The following is a 12,493-nucleotide window of genomic DNA, read 5'->3' as shown; positions in this document are numbered from 1 at the left end:
GTTAATCAGAAGACATGGAGAAGCGCAAGTTATTATTTCATAAAGTAATGACAGAGACAGTCAGTTTGTTTATCCAGATCACTGCTTTGCCCTAACTCACTCACTCCTCGTCTCAAAGGTTTCTTGCTTAGCTTAGGCATTTCTGGGTAAATGATTTTCCAGCTTGTGGTGTCAAATGCAGCCCTTCTTGTTCATTATAAACCAACACACTGTTATCTGCTCTTATTTGTGCACTGGCTGTGTTGCTCGGTCAACTTTCTGATGTGCGCAGAATAAATCCCCAGAAAGAACTTCTTAGAAACCCAGTTATTGTTCGGTGCAAAAGCGGCTCTGTTTATGGCCATGATGCCTTTTGAGAGGGCTAAGAGGTTACCTTTGCCAGACTCTGACTTCAAGCAGACTTAGACGTTGCCTAAATCGGATCCCCTCAAACAGTCCTGCCCTTTCTTGCCCCCAGTAGTGAAGCATTTTGATTCATTTCACCTGGACCCTGTCTCCCTGAAGGTCTGGCCTGCCTTTCATTTTTGCCAGGAGGACCAGGGTATTCCTTAGAGCTGCTAACACCCTGGAGAGATGCTCTCTCCTGTGGCTCATGCAAAACCTCCCCAGTAAAGCCACAAGCACAGGGGACCACAAGCTGAGCTGAAAAAACTCGGCGGTTTGGAGGATGAATATATGACCTGTGCCAGAAGCATCCATTTAAAAATCCCCATGCAGAGGAGCTCATTTCTGCTCCACCTGAGACAAGGTGGGGAGATGGATACCAGCAGATTTCCACCTGAATCAGAATCTAGCTTTGGGTCTAGGTGGCTGTTGGTGCCCCGGCTGTGATATGAATTTACCCAGTGTTTTTACGGGGAAGAATGAGACCTCAATAATTGGCAACAGGCTGACAGGAGCAGGGAGGAGGCTTCATCTCCTCCGCTCTTCTGTGCCAGCTCTCCAATTCACACCATCCCCATTTGCACATCAGCTTTTAATATTTAATTGCAGCTTTGCCAAGGGACTTTGCCTCCTGTCTTGTAAAGAAGGGGGAGAGGAAGGAGCCAGAAGCGTGGTACTGAAGAGCCCCAAGGAGACTATCGAATGGCAGATCTCGGGTGGAGGAAAGCGCTCTAGCATGTAAGTGATTTTACACAAAACCCCTCCCAGATCACAGAAGATGGAATGAATTAATATCAGAAAAATCCTGTAAACCCTTAGCAACTTGGGGATGCTGTGCTGATTGTGGGAACTGTTCAGGGTGGGCTGAGAAGACTATTTCTATCGACTGCCTGTACTGTATTTAAGGAAAAGGGGGGATATAAATGGAAAACCAGGGAACACTTCCCCCCCTAACAGGCTCGTTCTGCCACAGAGTAAATCCCTTGAGGGCTCTTCACCTGGAATTGTTTAATGTTAGACACCACCGCAAAAATGGAAAACAATCCCTGGACTGTGGGAGGTGGGAGCCTGTGATCTAACAAATCTGTCTCTTCTCTAACATCATGGGTAATGACCTGGAAAACAAAAAAAGGAAATTTCTAAAGCAACTAGTGAGAAATACATCTCCCTTCCTCTGGTCGTGATTTCAGATGTCTTAAAGGCATGAGAGGAGAGGCAGAGATTCATAAACTGCTGAATGATGTCCCTGTCCCCCAGAAAATCTGCCCCTCTTAAGTGCATCTGGAAGTGGACACCCCCCAACACAGGTGGATGGTGGCTCTGGGCACAGACTAATATTCGGGCCAGTGCAACAGAAATCCCTTATGAAATGTATTTTGCAAGCAACATGGCTTTTAAAACAAGTACTTTCAAAATCTAAATACAAATATCTAGTAATCCCATAGTTCAAATGTCTGTGTCAGTAATTAAAGAGCAATTACATATAATTTGTATGTCCCTAGAGCTCTGTCTAATTCAGAAAGTGAACCTCAGATGACCTAATGTACTTCCAAGTGTCAGATCAGGCATTGCGAATCCAATGCCTGAGACTTCTGCTGCACATTTCTGATGCCTGGAAAACAAGAATGTTTTTTGGCAGAAGAGACCAAGAGGTGCTTAATTCTCCAGTTACTGCCTGAATTCAGAGCTGGTTCAGGTCTGTGCAACACTGGAAACATAAGAAAATTTTAACCAATAATGCATATGCAAAATTTCCATCAAACAATTTTTAAATTATTTAAAGCTAATTCTTCAGGTTCTTTCCCTCTCCCTGTCACAGAGATGAACTGGGTGATCTAACAGAATTATAAAAGTGGTAGGCAGAGGTGGAAAAGACCCATTCCCTGCATTAGGAGTAATTTAATTTAAATCGTGTCTTCTTTAACCCTATTTTACTTTTTCAAAAGTGAATTTATGTGATGAGGTTTGCAGATGTATCAGCGAAGACGGCATTTGTTCCGCAGCCCTTTACTGATGCACCGATCCCATGAGTGGAGGTGGATGCACTGATTGTTGGCCTCTTTTCCCTGGATCATCACGTCCAGCACCGTAACCTTTACTCTCTCACTCCAATGCCAGCAGACAGAGAACATGGAAAAAACTGAGAAGCTGAGGCCAGCTCAGTCCTTTCCTTTTCTGTGCCATTATCCAAGGAGCAGTCCAGAGCGCAGAGCAGTTTCTCTGAGAAAATCTGTGTCCGTCTCTGAACTGGTTGCCAGGTGGGTGGTTAATCTACTGTTGTAGTTCACCTTAGATCTGGGGGGTTCCAAGGTGGACTCTCCCTCTCCCACCTCCACAAGAAACAAACCTCACTCAGATAAGGTCTTTCCCAAGGACAGCATCTCAGCATGTCAGGTTTTGAGCTAGACACAAGTACTTTTCTGTCATAAGTGCTCTTAGCTTTTATATATATTACCAAAGTATTATTTAGTCTGGGAAGGCAAGTCCTGATTTAAAAGCCAGATCCTCTCGACAAACTTCCCCAAATACAATGACACAGAAGAATTTGCCTTCAACCCCAACGACTGGAGCATTCCCAGATGGATAATTAAAGCTTTTAATCTTGATAGTCTCTAAGATGCCACGAGGGAAACCAGAAAATGAGGGAGAGATGAACTGAGGAGGAGACAAGAGGGGTGTGGGCATCTCATCCCCTCCCGGTTTCTTTCAGCTGTTTCTAACCAAAATGCTCCAGGGAGAGTCACATTTCAACCCAAGCCCTTTAAGGGCTAATTTCTCTTCTGGTTACAACCCATAACTGAGATCAGACCACAATTCTGCCAAGAGTGAGACAAATAAGATTAGCAACAGTACCCAAAGTGCATCTCCCTCAACATAAGAGTGACAGAGCAGCTGTCAAGACTGTCTCTTGAACTTCCCCTTGGGACAGTTTAGTTCTGAATATCCCAAACTTGATCAGTTTTCACTGTACAAAGTCGTCTATCTGACAGAAGCTTTGGAGAAACCTGAAAGTGCACTCGCCACAGCAAGGAAGAGAAGGAAGGTGGTTTCTTCTGCAAAGGTCTCACTCATCACTGGTGTTATATTAGGTCAGGTACTGACTTGATAAATCCCTTTACATTAGGTTAAAGCTGAATAAATAAACAATGCATTGACCTTCTAGAAAGTCTGACTTCATCTGCAAGCCACAACTGTGAAAGTGCAATAATACACCACTTTCAACCAATATAAGCCCCCAGCACATCCACCACCAGTGGGCAGACAGGGTGCTCTAGGGACACATCTGCATGGAGCTTGGGAGGTGAGGGCTCACACTGGATCTCGCGGCACTGCACTGAACTAAGCCATTAGACAGAAAGCCAATCCTCTTTGGGGCATTTTTTCACCTCTCTCTCACTCTTCAATATTGCTTTTGAAGTCTATTGGGTTTGATAATTTCCAGAGGGTAGGGGAAGGCAGAAAGAGCCTGTCTGCTATATAGAAAAATACATTCAGACTAAAAAGGGATTAAGGTGCCATCTCCTGTCTTCCCTACAGGTACCAGAGCATCCTGGACTGTGAAAGCAGCATGTCAAAGCAAGAACACCCCAAGGTGAGAACCAAAGGCTCAGACAAGGTGGAACAGAGCATGTACTAACAATATAATACTCCAGATCTTGGCAACTAAAGACCGGGGAAAAAAAAACCCACAGTATTTTTATTTTTTTTTTCCAGTATCTGGTGCTGTTTTGAGGACATCTCAGGGCAGGTCAGATCCAATTTCCTTTTAGTATGTACAGATAGACTGACACATAGAAGATGCTCCAGGATGAGATGGAAGCTTCATGTATAACATTCAGATTGCTCTGGAGTGAATAAATTGTAGGGGTAGAGACTGATGGAAGACCATCAAGACGTGTAGGACCTGGCAGAGGATTTAGTACCAGTTAGAAAGTGAGGGAAGGATCCAGCCTGAGGTAAATGCACACAAAGTTATTAAGGCACCCAGACAGCCACACTGGGCTGACAGATATGACACTGAAGAATCTCTGCCCTCCTGCAGCAGCAGCTGGAGGTTTTTGAGGTTACCCTGTGTCCCTCAAATAACACTTAGCACCTACCAAATAAGGTAGGTGCTTAGTGTCATTTCTGTCATTCTACCCTAGGGTGCAGAAATCACTTTCCTGGTGCTTTTGACTGTAATGGGACTTAGACATCAAGTTCACGAGTAGATTTTGCTGACAGCTGCATTTAGATGTCTACATTTCAGCACCTTAAACTAAATTCCCCCCTAACTAGAAGCTGTGACTAATGTTCTCACATCATGGCAGAGGTGCACCTCCCACCTACCAGTGTCCCTTATATCATAGTTTGATTGCAAACTCATTGGCATAAGGTACAGTTCTCAGCTCTGTGTTTGCCTGTTGGGTCTTGCTTTGTGATAAGGGCCTCTTACAACCTGGAATAACAATGATAAAATCACACACTGGAAGCCACATACTCTAAACTTCATCCAATTTCCCTGCTGAAGACAGGGTTGATTCCCACTGACCAGAGAAAGCTGAATTGAACCTCATTGAAAAAAGGCAGAATCTGAAAATTTTTATTTTCAGTACAGGTTTTTAGGATGAAACTGAAGGTTTCCCATGAAATGATAGAGAGGGGGGATTTACTGACTGTTTGGAAACACAGTTTCCTAAAGGAAGAGGATGGAGATGGGGATAAAACAATGATCCAAGAGGGAAGACAACAAGTGGTCATATTTTTTCTACTCCAAGGCTTCCTTGCATGACCACGGACAAATCAGGAGGGTGCACTGGAAATAGGCAAGACAGAAACTTCTTCCACACTTAAAAAAGGGCTAGAATGTGTTTCGATCATGTCCCTGACATTTACTCCAGAGAACATAGAGCAGAAAGTGATGAGACACTCTTTCATCCCAAAAAGCTAGAAAGTCAATAGATGTGACCTTCCTGAAGAGCAGGAAATAAAAATTTCAGAAGATTTATTACTGAAGTTAGATATGAGCCTATTTTGATGTTTGTTTGTGTTTTTTAGCTCATGGAGAGAAGATATCTGTCACAGACTAATGTCAGTACAATGGGGAAAAAACATGCCTTATTTCAAAACCATCCCAGCGATATGTGCTCAAGCAAGTCCATGGAGCATCTTCCCATCCCTAACATCAGTGCCCCAGCAAGGAATCTCAAAGGAATCCTGACCAGCTTTGACACTCCTAAAGCCACTCCACAGTGTAAGAGTTTACATTTTGCTCCACTGAAGACACCAACTCCCAATGGCATCTTGAGGAAGAAGGAGCCTGATGCCAGAATCATGACAACAGTCGGACCCCTGAGCATGGAGACCAAACTCCATAAAGACCCATCCTTCCCTTCCTCTCTTCAGAGCATCCAGAAGAAGGCACAGCGGAGTCCTGCCACCATCAAATGGATGGAGTCTCCTGCAAAGGTTAGTAGGTGCTCTTCTTTGAGAGCTCCTGGAAATTTATTTTCTTTGGGTATCCAGAGTCATCCTTATAAGCAGTTGGGCTTCATGGTGGTGCTTCATCATCTGCTGATGCCAATTCCCAGGCCCGGGGACTGCCCTGTGGAAGTCTAACCTTCCTTAGTTAGGGAAGGAGGAGCAGGTTTATGGGGGAGCCATGTTGTGACATTGGAACTACCATTAGGATAGAACTTGCTCCAAAATGTGGTGGGGGTGAGCAACATAGCCTACTGCAGAAAACCCCTTGGCACATCACCTCCCTGCAGCGTGGAGGCCACCTCTCTTTCTGTGTGGTGGGTTGACCCTGGTTGGATGTCAGGTGCCCACCAAAGCCGCTCTATCACTCCCCCTCCTCAGCTGGGGGGGAAGAAAATATAACAAAAGGCTCGTGGGTCAAGATAAGGACAGTTTAATACAGTGATAGCAAAGGTCGCGCGTGCGAAAGCAAAGAAAAAAAACCAAATGATGTTATTCTCTACTTCCCATCAGCAGGCGATGTCTAGCCGCTTCTCGGGAAGCAGGGCTTCAGTACGCGTAGTGGTTGCTCCGGAAGACAAAATGCCCCCCCTCTGTCTCCCTTTACTTAGCTTTTATATCTGAGCTGACGTCATATGGTATGGAATATCTGTTTGGTTAGTTTAGGTCAGCTGTCCTGATTGTGTCCCCTCCCAAGATGTTGCCCTGCCCCAGCCTGCCATTGAGGGGAGGGCAAAAATGTTGGGGAGACAGCCTTGATGCTGTGCCAGCACTGCTCAGCAGTAGCCAAAACACTGGTATGCTATCAACACCTTTCTAGCTACTGATGCAGGGCACAGTGCTATGAGGGCTGCTGTGGGGAGTATTAACTCCATCTCAGCCAGACCCAATACATATTAGAAGCTGGCAAACACCCCACCAGACCCTCAAACGCTGGGTCTCCCTCAGGCCAGGTTCTGCAATGCCACAGCATCCAGTGGAAAAGGGGTACCATGTGCTGTGACAAGTGGAAGATAGACCTGACTCTACTGTTAAATACCAAAGCGCCAAAGGAGCTGGAAATGGATATTAGTGCCAGTTCATGCAAGGAGCTAACAACGGCTGGAATCAAGCAACATCTGCAAGCAAGCACAAATTCATAATCACCTACGGCTTAAACTTCCTTCCAGCCCTGTTACCTTGCCCAGACACAACAACACATCTCCTTGGCCCAGTCCTCTCAATCCAGACACCAATCTTTCTTTCTGTGCTCGCACATAATTTATCTCTAGTCCCATCCAGCTCTGGGTGATTTAATGGTATCAGGGGCACAGGTCGTATGTTCAACAAACTATTCCTTGCCATGATCCTTCTCCTGGAGGGAAGGAGCTGGTAGGAATGGGCAGCCTAGTTTGGAGAGAGACCTACATCAAGGAAACAAGAGAGTGCCATGAAGTTGTTATCATCTGGAATATTAATTATGTATGAGATCCTGCCTGAAATGGTCATGTCCATCTCACCACTGTATGATATCACACCAGTGATTACTGCTCCGCAGGAGGGACTGGTCCCTTCACTGGGAGTATAGCAAAGGGCAACACCAAGCATTACTGGGTTTGAGACACTAAAATCATTGTGGGAGCTGGTAGAGGAAATGGCTGGATACTCCTGACTCTGAAAAAGCAGCAACGGTTCCTCAAAAAGAAGGATGGGTATAGAAAATATCACTTAGCTCTGGAAACCGGGGAGGGGGCGGTGGGAGAGAGGCAAAAACGTATGAAGCACTGTCCTTGGAGAGAACAGAGCAAAGCCAAGCCTGGGTCAGGTCTACAGGAAAAAAAGTCCAAACCACACACAATATAAGGAGGCAACACCAGGGCCACCTTTGCCTCTGGAAAGTCTCTGGTGCAGTCGCCTTCCCCACAATGGGGCTTTGTGCAGTTCCTCTCCTCTATTTATGAGTATTTACCTGTTTCCACGCTGTCGTTCCCACACAGGAAGGGAAGCTGTTCCGTGACAGCCAGGCGATCATCTCCCCGGTGCAGGATACAGCCGATGACTCAGCCACGGGCAGAAGCTGTGAGTTGGATTTATTTTGGTTACCAGTCCATTGCTACTCTGCTGCCAGCTCCACAGTTGCAGCTGGGAAGGGTCTACTCGGTCCTTGTGCAAAGTTGTATTTCCCGTGTAATCCCATAGCAGAGACTGACCAGGCAATTCTGGCTGGAGATCGTGTGGGTACTGGCCATGTAGGAGCGTGGCCAAGGATAGGGAGGGCAGAGAGCAGACAACCCCACGACTGCAGCCATATCCCTTCCAGCCCTGAGCCGTCCCATTGCACGGAGCTGGCAAATCCCAACACAGTTGGGATCCGGGCCAGTGATGAGTCCACGCTGACTCTCCCTCTGCTGTTAACCCAGCATTTAAAAATAGCTGGTATTACCAAGGCAGAAGTACGTCCACGTTTAGTTTGGGATGAGTAATATCTCCCTGCACCTCAGCCTTGAGGATAGGAAAAGGGAGAGGTTCCTCTGTACCTAGTTAAGGAGTCTTGGCTGGGCTCCTTTTCGAATTGGCAGTGATGGTGTATCAGACACAGCCATCCTTGGCTTAAGATAGGACATGTAAGCGATCCCTAACGCTATGATATCATCGGGACTAAAGCAGGTCAGGGATCTTTCAAGGCAAGAGGCATCTGTGAACAGTGAGAGATTCAAGCTGAAGCTTTGCATGGGAAAGGGTTGAATTTTATCAAAACTCACTGTCAGGAAGGTTTTGTAGATTTGGAGCAGAAAGAAGCAACTTTCCAACAATCCCATGAGTGGATTTGAGACTAAGGGAACCATCCTGACTGCTTTGGGCCTGGATCAGGAATCCAGGGATCCCATATCCCATCTATCTAGGATTTGTTCTCTTTTCTTTCCATTTCTTCATTTTCTTTCACAAAAGGGGGGGGGGGGGGGGGGAATCACATGTTGTCTGTATTTGAGACACTGTATTTAATTACCCAGCTGCATGGGAAAAGAAGTCTCTTACATGAGCACACAGACAAATAAAGGAGCTGAAGCTTCCACAGCGTTGCTGGGATTTTTGTTTAATACCGAAGCACATAAAGTCACCATGCTGTCTTGCTGAACACAATCACAGTATCAGCTGCAGCGTGCCTTTTACAGTGCGAGGAATATCTTTTCTTTTGGCTGACGTACGATGAATCATGGTCTATCTTAGAGCCTTACACCACTCTCCAGCCCCTGACTCAAAGGCCTTGCAATAGCAAAGACTTCACGTTGTCGCCAGCATGGCTTCTTTGGTAGGGCTAGGGTTCATGTGGAATGGGGTCCTTCTAGGGAGGCAATCGCAGCCAGGGAGCTGGGAATATGAAGCAACCTCTGATGTAGGTGCCAGATTTGCTCAGAGACAGGAGTTGTAGTGTTTCCTAAAAAGTCCAGGAACCAGCTGTCCCTTATCTCTTCTGGGACATGAAGATGTGTCTGGGACTATACCTGGGCTGTGCTTGGTCATTCCCATTGAGTGAGAGGGACATCAGTGCTCCACGAGCCCAAGCAGTGACCAGGGCAGGTCTTCTACAGGACCCTCCTCACCATCACCCAGGGACTGCCCCACAGCCCTTCCCCAGGGCTGGGGAGGGGACACCCAGCAGATGCAGTGACCTGGGATGGGGAAGGCAGTGTTGAGTGGTTTGAAGCCACACAATGTTGTAAGGTTCTCGGGTCTGGGACATTGTGATCTGGAGGACAACAGCTTGGCAGTTTTCAAGACAGCTCTGCCGACTGGCATTTGGCTTATGAGCAAACACATGTCCATGTAACAAGTCAGAGCTGAATAACGACACATGAAGTCAAAGCACTGGTTGCTGTACCTTCTTCCAGACACAGCATAGTCACCTCTGAGACACTGCTGGAGTCCTGAGCATTGCTGAAAGGGGACAGCCACTACACCCCTTAGAAAATCCCCTTTCCAGGCAGCTAAACCAGCTGGGCTACATCCCCAGCCATGCTGATGGTATCAGATGATCTGGAGGAAGGTGCCACCAAAGATGTCACCAAGATACTAATTAAAGAGGTCCAAGCGGCTGTAGTTAGCAGTAATGTGATTAAACTGAGCAGTGGAAGACTTACACGATAGAACAAAACACTTACTAGGGAGGAAGACTGTAAATCAAGGAACCATTTTCCCCAAAGGGGAACGGTTGAAAGCTTGAGTCCTTTAATATTAAAGAGGAGAAGGCATCAGCTAATTTGCTGCAGGTAGAGTCTCCTGAGTACTCTGGGTTTAAAAATTAACAACTTCTAGATGAATTTTGGCAGTGAGAGAGAGGAAAATCATGGCCAAGAATGAGAAAAGAGTGGCATGCAGGTGGGCATGCCGTTCCCTCAGCTCACACACATACATATATGCTTGTGCATGTACGTATTAATATAGCTCCATTATTCAGTGCTTTCAGCTGAAGGGCACACGATGATGTTACCTCGGCGCAGTGCAAAGACAAAACGGGAGCCTGACATGACTGCAAATTACAGAGCATCCAGACAGCCTCCAAAATGCATTTCATTCCCTCCTCCCCCTCCCCTTTCTATTCTGTACTTGTTTCGACCTCTACTCACGGGGGATTTTTCAAAAGCAAGGAGAGGAGGCGAAGGAGAGGGCAGAAAACAGTGGGTTCCCCCATCTTGCACGCAGGGAGACCCAGGCTTGGTTGCAACGCTTCCTTGGCAGCGCATGGTTTTTTTCCCCTGCTCTCTGTAGCACCCACACTTTCTTCTGCAAGGGGGTGCGGTGCCATCTAGCGACAATGAAACCATCCCACTTAGAGCCCCAAAATTGGTTCACCGCAAGGATGCTGCTGCACAGCTGCCACCCAACACCGTGCCTCAGCCTCAGCGGTGGAGGGAGGCTGTCACCCTCCATCTCTCCGTGACCTGGGGCCTTGCAGCCAGCATCCCCTCTTCTGCAGCAGACGGGTTTGGGTGAACGTCACTAGTGAACTGGAAAGATCGGAAAGGTGGAGGAAAAATGCTGATTTAAGATAAAAGGCTGTGCTTGTGCTCACAGACGGCTCTGAGTTCAAGGCAACTCTGGCACCAGCAATGATAGAGGCTCCTGCAGTCAAAATATTCCTTAAAGGCTCATTTTCCTTTTAACAGTTGCTTTTCATGAGCATGACAAGCGGGAGTTGAATGTTGGGACTCCTGTAAGTGGCCAGTCTGTCCAGTTCTAAGCGCTTTGTGCCTCTGTGACTCAGCCAGGAGGGAAACTTGGGGTGTTTAAGCATGAGATCTCTCTGCCCCCCTGACTAGAGCACCCCACATCACAGAAAGAAGGGGCAGAAGCAAGTGTCATTCATCCCCTTTCACCTCTTCCAGCCCCTGTGACAGCCAGTCAGAGATGCTGGGATCACAGGCACCATTTTTGGGGGCTGCTGGGGGAGTGTGCAGTGGTTCCAAGGCAGCTGTGGAGAGCAGGGGAGCCGGCCAAAACCAGGACACCCTATCACACTCTCAGTAAGGCCCAGTGCCCCATTAATTAGAGGGGTTTTTTCATGTCCTGCTTTCTAATTAGTTGCTGTCTTCCAGACAGCAGGAGAAAAACCCTTCCCCAGGAGCTGTGCAGAGCTCAGATTGTGCAAGCTTGCAGGGAGATGCTCACAGGAGCAGTTTGCAGGGGCGCTGACGGGGGGGGGCACGCGTGAAAGTCACAACCCGTATCAGACCAGGTCCTCCACCTAGGGATGGACAGAGAGACAGCAGGAGAATGAACAGCCAGCCATGCGTGCAGTCAGACCACCCCCCCACACACACGTATGTATGTTGTATGTTGCAGTTAGACAGGCGAATGCATGTTGCAGATGAAGAAAGAGCTCCACGTAAATACATGCCTGCACCCTGCGTGTTCCTGCTGGGCACATGCATGTCACAGGGACACACACACACGGACACACACACAGGCTCGTCATGAGCTGCCGACTGAGCCCATATGCTCTGCCCTTCACCTCCTGCCTTTATGTCCCTCCACCCACATGGAATAAGTAAGATACCGCCGTCCCCAGCCTGCCGCTGTGTTTGCTGACACCCCTGCCACCCAGTTCATGCCCCCTGAGCAAGTGGGTGTTTGCTGACAGCCCCTGCCACCCCCAGCTCTCTGCTTTGCAGCCTGGCTGGTGACCAAAGACCTGTCTATCACCCTCCTAACAACATCCCTCGCTTTCCTGCTTCGCATCATTGGATATACTCAGCGCGGACCACTTCGGTCTGCACCTCCTTGGCTGCATAGTGCTGCCTCGTTCGCAGCCGTCACTCACAACGTACGGAATTCTCCTCAGCACGCAGCAGTAACAAGGGTGGCTGTATTTCCCTCCACCCCCAGAATGTTAAATTTCAGCCCATTCTAATTTAGCTCTTTTCTCTGATCCTCGTTTATTGAAGGAAGCAACAAAGAACACGGAGACCACTTCCAAAGGAGGGGTGACGATCTTCCTAGGCATCAGGTTTAACACTTCGTAGCCTTGCAGGATGTTTAAGGAAACTGGGCTATGGTAGGAAGGAGCCAGGCCCTTCCAGGAGCCTTAGTGAAAGCAGATGGTCATTTGGAGCTGGACGTGATGTAATGTGATGTGATGTGATGCGATGTGATGTGATATGATGTGATGTGA

The sequence above is a fragment of the Buteo buteo genome, chromosome 2 (assembly GCF_964188355.1).
Source record: "Buteo buteo chromosome 2, bButBut1.hap1.1, whole genome shotgun sequence".
Classification (NCBI taxonomy): domain Eukaryota; kingdom Metazoa; phylum Chordata; class Aves; order Accipitriformes; family Accipitridae; genus Buteo; species Buteo buteo.
This window is presented reverse-complemented; position numbering follows the sequence as displayed.